We start from the raw sequence: 11,361 nt of genomic DNA on the forward strand, positions 1-11,361 counted from the left end.
TGAAGGCCTGATGAAAATCAGTTTGTCACCACAGAAGTAGAAAATTTCTCACCTTAGAAAATCTGCATTTTAATGTTTATATAGAGAGAAATGCATCGTTTTGATATTTATGGCAGATCACAAGACTGTTGAATGTGGTACAGAAGTTAGCTATTCCATACTAGTAAGCAACCTGGAAGCAAAAGTTTACATTATTATTGTAGGGACTAAGCCAAGTTTGATCACAAAGATAGAAGAAATAGTAAATTGACATTTTAAGTTTTATCCCTAGCTCTTTAAATACTACAGGATATATGGATGCATTAGACATTTCACATGGATAAATATCTAAGCATTTCTCCTAGAATAAAAAAAGAATTCCAAAATGTCTGAAAAAAGTTACATCCTAGGTAATTGAGCTTTAGTAAAAGAAAAGAGAAGGAGTAAATTGATTCAGTGGTTGACACTTATTTTAAATCTTTTTTATTTTATAAAACCATGCTGTTAAAAGCAGTAATAGTAGCATCTGTCAAGTAAGGCCAGATGTTACATGCTTAACATCACTGTGAATCAGAAGTGAAATCCTAACCCTCTTACTGTAACAAAGCTCCACTATGCTTTCATGCTCAGTACTTTTGAAAATAAAGACCCTGCCCATGAATACATTATAACTTCCTTATTGTAGCTTCTCTCTCTCCCTCCCCACCCTATCATCTCTCCTTCCCTGTCTCTCTTTTTTACCTTCTCTTTCACAGTGCTATAAATAGAACCTTCAATCTGGGGCCTCACATGTTATAGATAACCATTCCATCACTGAGTTATACCAGTGCATGCCATTTCTTTCAAAAGAGAGTTTTATTTGAAAATCTTAATGTAAAAGCACTGTACAAATAAACTGTTAAAAGAAAATATTGTAAAAGATGCAAACTATGATATGCGATAGTACATGTGTTCTCATCACTTTTCCGTTGTTGTGATAAATATTATGATCAAAAATGTCTTGGGGAGGAGACCTTATTTCATCCTGCAGATTACAGCCCAACCCTGAGGAAAGCTAGAACACCATAGATGAATGCTGCTTTATTGGCCTACTCAGACAGCTTTTTTAAAATATATTTTTGAGATTGTAATTACATTATTTCTCCTTTCATCCCTCCAAAACCCCCAAATGTACCCCCTACTTGCTCTCTTTCAAATTCATGGTCTCTTTTTCTTTAATTGAACACACACACACACACACACACACACACACACACACACACACACACTTATTCCTAAATATATAAATGCAACCTGTGAAGTCTGCATAATGTTGCATGTATGTATATATTTTCACAGCTTACCATCTTTTTAATATAGTCCAGGCCCACTTGCTTAGAGAGATCAATACACATGAGTCTATTAAAATACTAACAGAATTTATAAAGGTATAAATTGAGGCAATACACTCACGATTACAGAATGGAGTAGACAGCAGAAGTAGTCCTCTGATCTGACTGGGAGCAAATCCACCTCGAAAGCAGGAGCAGGGATCAAGGGGCAGGGTCATGTGACCCTTCTCCAACTCCTTATCAGAGGTCATATAAAAGGGCACTGCCTCCTTTGAGTCTTATAGCCCAAGGTCATGGACAGAGCAAATACCACTACAATGCACTGGTCACTCTTACATCAGTTAGCAATCAGAAAATATCATACAGACATGCCAACAGTCCAATGTGATGACAGCAAATCTTCAATTGAGATTCCTTCTTCTCATGTGTGTTAAGTTGACAACCAAGTTTACCATTCACAAGTTCACTTTTTGTCAACTTGACACACTCACACACAAAAATAATGAAACCATAACCTTTCTTTGTGCCTCCAATGTCATTATTACAATATAAACCACTGTTTAACTTTTAAAAGTCTCACAATCTTTAAATTTTTCAGAAGTTACACAGTCTTTAAATTTTTTAGTACTCAACAGTTCATATATTTAAAAATCCGAAGTCTCTTAACAGTCATATCGTGTAAGATATAAATAATTTACATACATTCTTATTCTAAAAAGAAAGAACCAAGGGGTAGTTCCAATGAGATCAAAGCAAAACCAAATTCAAGAAGTGTGAATAACTCAATGTTCAACATCCAGGACTCACTTACGCTTTTCTGGGCCCAAGGGCTTATCCACATGTCCAGTTCTGTCATTCATAGCACAAAAATCAGGTCTTGTGCTCAGGCCAGCTCCATTTTACAATTTTCACTGTTCTTGGTAAATATCCCCATGGTCCTAGTATTTCCAACATCCTTGAGTATCTATCACAACAAAGGATACCCCCTTTCTCAGTGGCCTCTCTTTAAGGACTTTGGCCATGACACATGGTGCCAAGCTTTGGCTTCTCTCCATGACCCCTTTAATCCAGTTTTCATGCTGCTGAAACAAGTACCACATGACTATTATGATTATATTTTAGTTCATCTGGCAGCTTGATGCATAGTCTTGACTCTCTGTGGACTACAGCTTCTGTGTGGTGACCCTGAGAAAATAGTTCCCAGAAGGCGTTATGTCAAGTCAATGATGCTGATCTCTTATTGATCACCACTGCTTTTTCAGCCCTAGCTGATCAGCATTCCTTGCTACTGTGAAACACAGAAGTCTTCTCTTCTACAGATTTTGAATTCAAAATGCTGCATGAAAATTCTACAAGAATCTTTGCTTCCCTATGAAATTTTACAAGCCAAGTTTCCTTTATCTGCATTTCTTTCAATATTATTATCTTCCAAATTCCCACTAGAACTACCCATTAAGTTCTGAGCACTCTGTATCTTTTTCAGCTTTAAATTCTAAATATTTCCACAACTATTTCCCAAATAAATGTGGCCCATCACAACAATACCCTATTTCCCCTGCTACCAATTTCTATTTGAGTTACACTTCTGTTACTGTGATAAATACAATGACCAAAAGCAACCAGGGAAGTAAAGTGTTTATTTCCTCTTATAGGTCAACCCCCCCCCCATCAATAAGGGAAGCCAGGTAGTAACTCAAGGCGGAGGCTTAAAGCATAATCATGGAAGAATACTGCTTTACTGGCTTGTTCCTTCTCTGACTTGTTCAGCTAGAGTTTTTTTCATACATCCCAGAGCCACTTGCTTAGTGAAGGCACTGGCCACAGCAGGCTGGGTGTTCTTACATCAATAACAAACAAAAAAATATGTCCCACAGACATGCCTATAGGCCTATCTCGTGGAGGTAAATTCCTCAACTGAAGTATCCTCTAACTTGGTGTGTCAAGTTGCTAATCAAGATTTGTCATCACAATATACATATCTATATGTACAATGCACAAACCTATATGATTCAAAAATTGTTGCAGGATATTTAATCTCACTGAGAAACCAGAGACTGTTAATAAATTTAACCTCGGATCAGGGGCTGATCCAGCAACTAGTTGACAGGAATTAGCCATATAGAGTATGGAGAAGCTAGGAAGACAGAGAGAGACAGACACACAGGAAGGAGTAGCAAGGGACTTGGAGTTTCAAGGTCTTTTTGGTTTAGAACAGCTGGAGAGATGCTCTCTTGCTGGGTCTCTGGTTAAAAAAAAAAAGGAAGGTCAGCTGGTTGCTTCTTGAACTCTCTGAGCTAGCAGTTTTCACTCAAATATCTGACTCCTGAGGCTTTATTGGTATATAGAATGGTAAAGACTTAGTTAAAAACTACATTTGGTGGCACCACAGAGCCTGTGACACTGGAACTGGAACTGGAAGTCCCAACATGCCATGGTCTGAGCAGCAGGGCACTGACTGCGGGACCATAGGGCCATAGACAGTAGTTAAAATGTCAGTAGATTCAGGTGTAGCCACAAAGCCAATGGAAAAACAACAAATAATGTCAAATATATATGTTTATTGTTTAATTTTTTATTTTTGTGAATATTGGTATTTTTCCTGCATGTATATTTGTGTGGGCCTGGTGCCTGAGGAAGTCAGAAAAGGAATCAGATCCCCTGAAACTGGAGTTACAGATGGTTGTTAACTGTCATGCTGGGAATTGAACCTGCATCCTCTAGAAAAGCAAAACCAACCAGTGCTCTTAACCACTGAGCCATCTCTTCACCCCTAGGTTATCTCTTAATTTCTATAAAATAGTCAAATTATTTTCATTTTCATTCTGTTTGCCTGGAATCTCCAACGCACTCCTACTTGATCCAGAAAGCCCCATTCCTCTCTCTCCAAACCCCACTCTCTCAGAGAATCTCCAAGAACAAAAAGGTGCCAAAAACCCAGTTCCACATTCTTGGTGGCTATGACAGTTCCTCCTCTGAAGTTGTCAGCAGCCCAAGTCCCACCTAATAATGCTCAGCTTTTGACCATACTTGGGCACAAATGCAGCTTGTGGCAGACACATCATCACCCCTTGCCTACAGGCTATATAAGCTCCCTGCTTTAGTTTCGGTGTGTGAATTCTCCTGCCTCTATCTCTGGGACTGGAAAACTCACTTGGAAGTTGCTTGCTCAAATAAACTTACTTTACTTTTTCAGTTTGGCTTGAGCTGGCTTACCGTATCAGTGGAGAAATCTATTATTGCCATACAGAAAACTTATTACATTCGCTAAGTTAAAAATATAGCATCTGAGAGAAAGATAGAGTCAAAGCCAGTTTGGTCTACATAGTGAGTCCTAGACCAGTTAGAGCTACATGGTAAAAATCTTTTCAAAAAAATTCTAATTTTTCTGTCACAGAAATGGGAAGAAACTTTAAGAATTCTATGCGATCACGTCTTCATATTCCTTTGTTCTGTATTTTGTTTGTTTTTTTGTTTGTTTGTTTTTGAGAACAGATTTTTTTTTGTATAGCATTGCTGGCTCTCCTAGAATTCACTTTGTAGACCAGACTGGCCTCAAACTCAGAGATCCTCCTGTCTCTGCCTTCTGAGTGCTGGAAGTAAAGACTTTTGTCACCAAATCCAGCTATTCTGTGTTTTTTAATATGTTGTTATTGAGTAGATATCGTAATCTGTTTAGAGAAGCTAAAAAAGCAACAATCTTGTCCCTGAAACTTTCAGACACATTTTTTTTCTGCAAATTCAAAAATCTACATGTGTTCTCATCCCCCATTCCTTAATCTCCATTCCCTCCCAGCCCCAGTTTACTCATGGAGATCTCATCTATTTCCCCTTCCCAGGGCAATCCATGTATCCCTCTTAGGGTCCTCCTTGTTTCCTAGCTTCTCTGGAACTGTGAGTTGTAGTCTGATTATCCTTTGCTTTACATCTAGTATCCACTTATGAGTGAGCACATACCATGTTTGTTCTTCAAAGTCTGGGTTACCTCACTCAGAATGATATTTTCTAGTTCCATCAATTTGCTTGCAAATTTCATGATGCCATTGTTTTTTACTGCTGAGTCATACTCCATTGTGTATATGTGCCACATTTTCTTTATCCATTGTTCAGGTGAGGGGCATCTAGGTTGTTTCCAGGTTCAGGCTAATCTGAATACTGCTACTATGAACATAGTTGAGCATGTGTAACTGTGATATGATTGAGCATTCCTTGGGTATAAGCCTAGTAGTGGTATAGTTGCATCTTGAGGTAGGTTGATTGCAAGTTTTCTGAAAAAAACTCCATACTGATTCCCAAAGTGGCTGTATAAGTTTGGAAATCCAAACTTTAGATTTCCACATCCTCTCCATCATAAGCTGTCTTCTGTGTTTTTGATCTTAGTCATTCTGACAGGCGTAAGGTGGTATCTCAGAGTCATTTCGATTTTCATTTCCCTGATGATTAAGGATGTTGAGCAATTCCTTAAATGTCTTTCAGCCATTTGAGATTCCTCTGCTGAGAATTCTCTGTTTAGCTCTGTAGCCCATTTTTTAATTGGATTGTTTGGTATTTTGATGTCTAGTTTCTTGACTTCTTTATATATTCTGGAGATCAGTCCTCTGTCAGATGTGGGGTTGGTGAAGATCTTTTCCCATTATGTAGGTTGCTGTTTTGTCTTATTGACCATGTCCTTTGCTCTACAAAAGCTTCTCAGTTTCAAGAGGTCCCATTTATTAATTGTTGCTTTCAGTGTCTGTGCTACTGGTGTTATATTCAGGGAGTGGTCTCCTAGGCCAATGCCTAAAAGACTACTTCCTAATTTCTCTTCTATCAAGTTCAGTGTAACTGGATTTATGTTGAGGTCTTTGATATACTTGGATTTGAGTTGTGTGCATGACAATAGACATGGGTCTATTTGCAATCTTCTACATGTTGACATCCAGTTATGCCAGCACCATTTGTTGAAGATACTTTCTTTTTTCCATTGTATACTTTTGGCTTCTTTGTCAAAAATCAGGTTTTTGTAGGTGTGTGGATTAATGTCAGGGTCTTCAATTTGATTCCTTTGGTACACATGTCAGTTTTTATGCCAGCACCAAGCTGTTTTTATTACTATAGCTCCATAGTAGAGTGTGGAGTCAGGGATGGTTATGCCTCCAGAAGTGGCTTTATGGTACAGGCTTGTTTTAGCTATCCTTGGTTTTTTGTATTTCCATATGAAGTTGAATATTGTTCTTTCCAGGTCTGTGAAGAATTGTTTTGGGATTTTGATGGGGATTGCATTGAATCTATAGATTGCTTTTGGTAAGATTGCCATTTTTACTAGGTTAATCCTACCTATCCATGAGCATGGGAGATCTTTCCATTTTCTGATGTATTTTTCTATTTCTTTCTACAGAGACTTAATTTCTCATTGTACAGGTCTTTCACTTGGTTATGACATTTTGGCTTTAGTATTTTCTTTGACTGATGAGTCCATTGTAGCTAGAGTTTTCTTGCCTGGCCCACAGTCAGGATAAATCTCTCTCACCTGCCAGTCCCACACCCGCTCAGACCCAACCAAGTAAACACAGAGACTTATATTGGTTACAAACTGTATGGCCATGGCAAGCTTCTTGCTAACTGTTCTTACAGCTTAAATTAATCCATTTCTAAAACTCTATACCTTGCCACGTGGCTCGTGGCTTACCGGCATCTTCACATGCTCTTTGTCATTGTGGTGGTTGGCAGTGTCTCTCTCTGACTCAGCCTTCCACTTCCCAGCTTTATTCTCCTCCTTGTCCCGCCTATACTTCCTGCCTGGCCACTGGCCAATCAGTGATTTATTTATTGACCAATCAGTAACACATTTGCCATACAGACCATCCCACAGCACTTCCCCTTTTCTTTTTTTTCTTCCCCAAAAAGGAAGGTTTTAACATTAACAAAGTAAAATTACATATAATTTGGGAATTTGGGCATAGCTTCTCTTACTACTTCCTGCTGGAGGGGGGCGCTCTATCTTATGGGGACACAAAGAAAATAGTCCATGAAGCTGTATTGTCTGAGCCAGTTGCCTTCAAACCGTTCTGGATGTTGGATCATCTGGGCCATGGTGTCATCGGAGACCTTTCAGGGGGTCTTGGCTGGTCAAACCTGATGTATCTTAATCTGGAACAAATCCATAGCCTTTGACTTTTTGTGGGAACAAAAGCAGAGCCTCCTTTCCAAAGCAACATATCCTTACATCCAAATTTTGAAGTCAAGATATCTTTAAAATATGCATATTGGTTTAACTCAGCTTCCTTTACAATCAAATCTCTCTCTGCAGTTAAGAATCCCAAAGACAACACAATCCAGATTCTCTGTGTATTATTCATCCTTACGTGGCTTATTTTTTATATTAATTTTACTGTCTCTTTAAAGACTTTATTTTTTAAAACTATGTATTTGTTTATATAACTGTATATATCACCATATATTGCCTTTTTTGTCTCTTTCAAGCCTATGTATATTTTACACACATTGTAAACTATTACATCTGAATCTGTCTTATTGTGAATCTACTGCTTTAAACTGCAGAAGCTGTGGCTGCTGGCTCCGCCCACCTCAGCTTCCCAAAATGGCAGCAGTACTTTACCGCCAGCTCTGGGAGCTATCGTGGGTCTATGATTTTATCCAAGCAGCGTGTAGCCCAGAAACCTCTTTTTTTTGTTTTGTACTAGCAAAGGCTAAATCCACCATGCAGCTTAATGTGCCACTTGCAGAGGCCTCATTCCCGCCATACAGAGGCAGGTAAAGTGCATGCTAGGAACCTGCCAGTAGCTCAAACCGGCAGGTACCGCTCATTTGAGAGAGACAATTAGGAAACTGTTTTTAGCTCCATTTTAGAATCTTTTTTCTCAGTTTTTAGGTGGAAACTCTTGCCACCACGTTGGACGCCATTTGTAGCTGGAGTTTTCCTGCCTGGCCCACAGCCAGTCCCACACCCACTCAGACCCGACCAAGTAAACACAGAGACTTATATTGGTTACAAACTGTATGGCTGTGGCAGGCTTCTTACTAACTATTCTTACAGCTTAAATTAATCCATTTCTAAAACTCTATACCTTGCCACGTGGCTCATGGCTTACCGGCATCTTCACATGCTCTTTGTCATTGTGGTGGCTGGCAGTGTCTCTCTCTGACTCAGCCTTCCACTTCCCAGAATTCTTCTCCTCCTTGTCCCGCCTATACTTCCTGCCTGGCCACGGGCCAATCAGTGATTTATTTATTGACCAATCAGCAACACACTTGACATACAGACCATCCCACAGCAGTCCATTTCATCTATTGTATCCTCTATACCAGAGATCCTTTCTTCCATCTCTTGTATTCTGTTGGTTATGCTTTCATCTGTGTTTCCTGTTCATTTACTCAGATTTTCCATTTTCATTATTCCCTCAGTTTGTGTCTTTTTTATTGTCTCTATATCAATTTTAAAATATTGAACTCTTTCCTTTACCTGTTTGATTGCTTTTTCTTGGTTTTCTTGGCATTCTTTAAGGAATTTATTTATTTATTGCAATTTTTTGTTTGTCTTTTCCTCAATTTCTTTAAGAGAATTTTTCATTTCCTCTTTAAGGGCCTCTATCATCTTCTTAAAGTCATTTTTTGAGGTCAAATTCATCTGCTTCTTCTGGTTGGGATGTTCTGATCTTGCTGATGTAGAACCACTAGGTTCTGGTGGTGCCATATTACTCTTTATCTTGTTGAATGTATTTTTGCACTGGCGTCTACCCATCTCTCCCTACAATTGGTGTAAATGGTGTCTGTGTCTGAAGGAGCCTCTTTTGGTTCAATCGGCACTCTTGGTCCAATAGGAGCTCTTTGTCAAATCAGAGCTCTTGGTCCAATTGGAGCTACCAGAGTCAGTGGCTCAGGGAACAGCTGTGGTCTCAGAGGATGGGTGGGTTTGAGGGGTGGAGTGGGGCTTTTAGGTTACAGGGTTCATTATAGGATAGTGGTAGTCAGGCCTGCCTGCAGGAGTCCTGCCTGCTGGCCATGTAACTTGGGCTGAAATGGGTGGGGGTATAGGGGTACAGGTTGTGCCCCTGGACCTAAAGCATAAAGGCTGAGGTGATTTGCTAGGAGAATAAAGACTCACCTCTTGGTCCAATCAGAGGTGACAGCATCTGTGTCTTAGGAAGCAGCTGTGACCTCGGAAGATGGGTAAGTTTTTGGGATGGGGTAGGGCTTGTAGGTTACAGGGTTTGGTGCAGGGGGTATGGTAGTCAAGCCTGCCATGCAGGAGTCCTCTTTGTTGGTCTGCAACTGAGGCTGCAATGGGTGGGGATATGGGGCACAGGTTGTGCCCCGGGCCTAAATCTTAGAGACTAGGATGATAGGCTAAGAGAACAAAGACTCACCTTTGGTCAAATTGGAGCCAGCAGAGTCTGTGTCTCAGGGAGTAGTTGTGATCTTGGAAGATCTCAGAGTCTGCTGGTGTGTTGCTCCTAGGGTGGAGGCTGGTGTCTCTCTAACAGCAGTTCTTATGAGAAAAATAAATAAATTCAGTTTGGGATATACCATGATTTTAACAGCTTTATGAACATATTTACTTACTATATAGTTCATCCATTTAAAGTGTACAGTTCAGTGCGTTTATTGTATATGTGTACAACAATCTCCACAGATGGTGATAGCACTACATTTTCATCATCTTAAAGAGAAACTCCATATTCTTTCCTTATTCTCTAAAATATTGCTCTCTCCTATGTAACCACTAATCTATCTTCTACTGCTTTCAACATTTATTTTTCCATGGTTATCATGTAGCAACTTAGTGATTAAAGGTTTTAAATCAATGAAAATATCATGAGATTATAAATTTCTTATTTTTCTAAAACTTCTGTTTTATTATGCTATGAAAATGAAATAAATAATTAGAAGACAAATAAGCATTATAGTTTATTAGATGGTGTAGTCACTTATTAATTAAAAACAAAATAGTATAAGCCAATTATTATTTATTAAATATATCAATGTGCTGGTATAGGAATAGAGTTGTCATAATTTTTTTTATTTTAAAGACTGGACATCATATGTGGAAACAATCTTTACCTTATTTAAAAAGTGTGACTTATGAAAACATCAATGTGACTGTGGTTCCTAAGAAACAGCTGCTTTATCTTGCAGAAATTAAAGATGTTTGACTATATAATGAATATGATCACTACTTCTTGAAGAGTTTTTAACATGGGCAGTGAGAGAAAGGCATGTCACCAGGTCAGTGAAAAGAAACAAACAGAAATTTGAATTGACAAATCCTCAATGACAGTTTCCCTAGATTCAATGTTACATAAGATGCCTAAAGGAATTGGTTATCTTTCTGTTTATAAGGTCATAAACTGTGCAAATGCAAAATAAGTTGAAAGGACAAATGCAATGGCTTTTTATGGCTACCTTTATTAATACTCTTGAAGACAGATCTTGCCTACTCTTTGTAGTTTGGGTCTTAAAGTTCACCATAAACTCTCTGACAACTACTCAAATATGACTAAAGTGAGCTCGATCTAAACCATCTGTCTTAAATTGCCTTATTTGGAAAAACATTTGTTTTTATAAATTTTCCTTCCTTTTCCTTTACTCATATTTTTAATTTCAATCACAAAATGACAATTTTGTCAGTAAGCTGATTTTGTTAGGCCTTAATCTTGAAAAAGCAGAAGGTTCTTACTTTATAGTTGTTACTGTCCAGCCCTTACAAATTACTTCATTCTTATAATCCCAACAGTTGTATGGCTGATGCAGAAAGATTTCCAGGAGTCGAAAGCCCAACTTGTCTACAGAGTAAGGTAAGTAAGTAAAGCAATGAAAAGAAAATGAAATAAACGTCCTTGAGTCATCTCTGTTGATTACAACTGACAACTAAGAAAATGTGTCTCAGAACTGCAAGTTACACCTTGACGGATTTAATTTTAACAGCTCTCACTGTGAGTGTGCAATCATACTCCAAACTGAAGCTATCCTGAGACCTTATAATATAATAATACATTGTAATATGAAATACAAGATGTATAACTTGCTTGAAGGATGGTAAATGATATTGTAGACC

Source organism: Peromyscus californicus, unplaced genomic scaffold (genome assembly GCF_007827085.1).
Source record: "Peromyscus californicus insignis strain IS unplaced genomic scaffold, ASM782708v3 Scaffold_10__1_contigs__length_136768540, whole genome shotgun sequence".
NCBI classification, from domain to species: domain Eukaryota; kingdom Metazoa; phylum Chordata; class Mammalia; order Rodentia; family Cricetidae; genus Peromyscus; species Peromyscus californicus.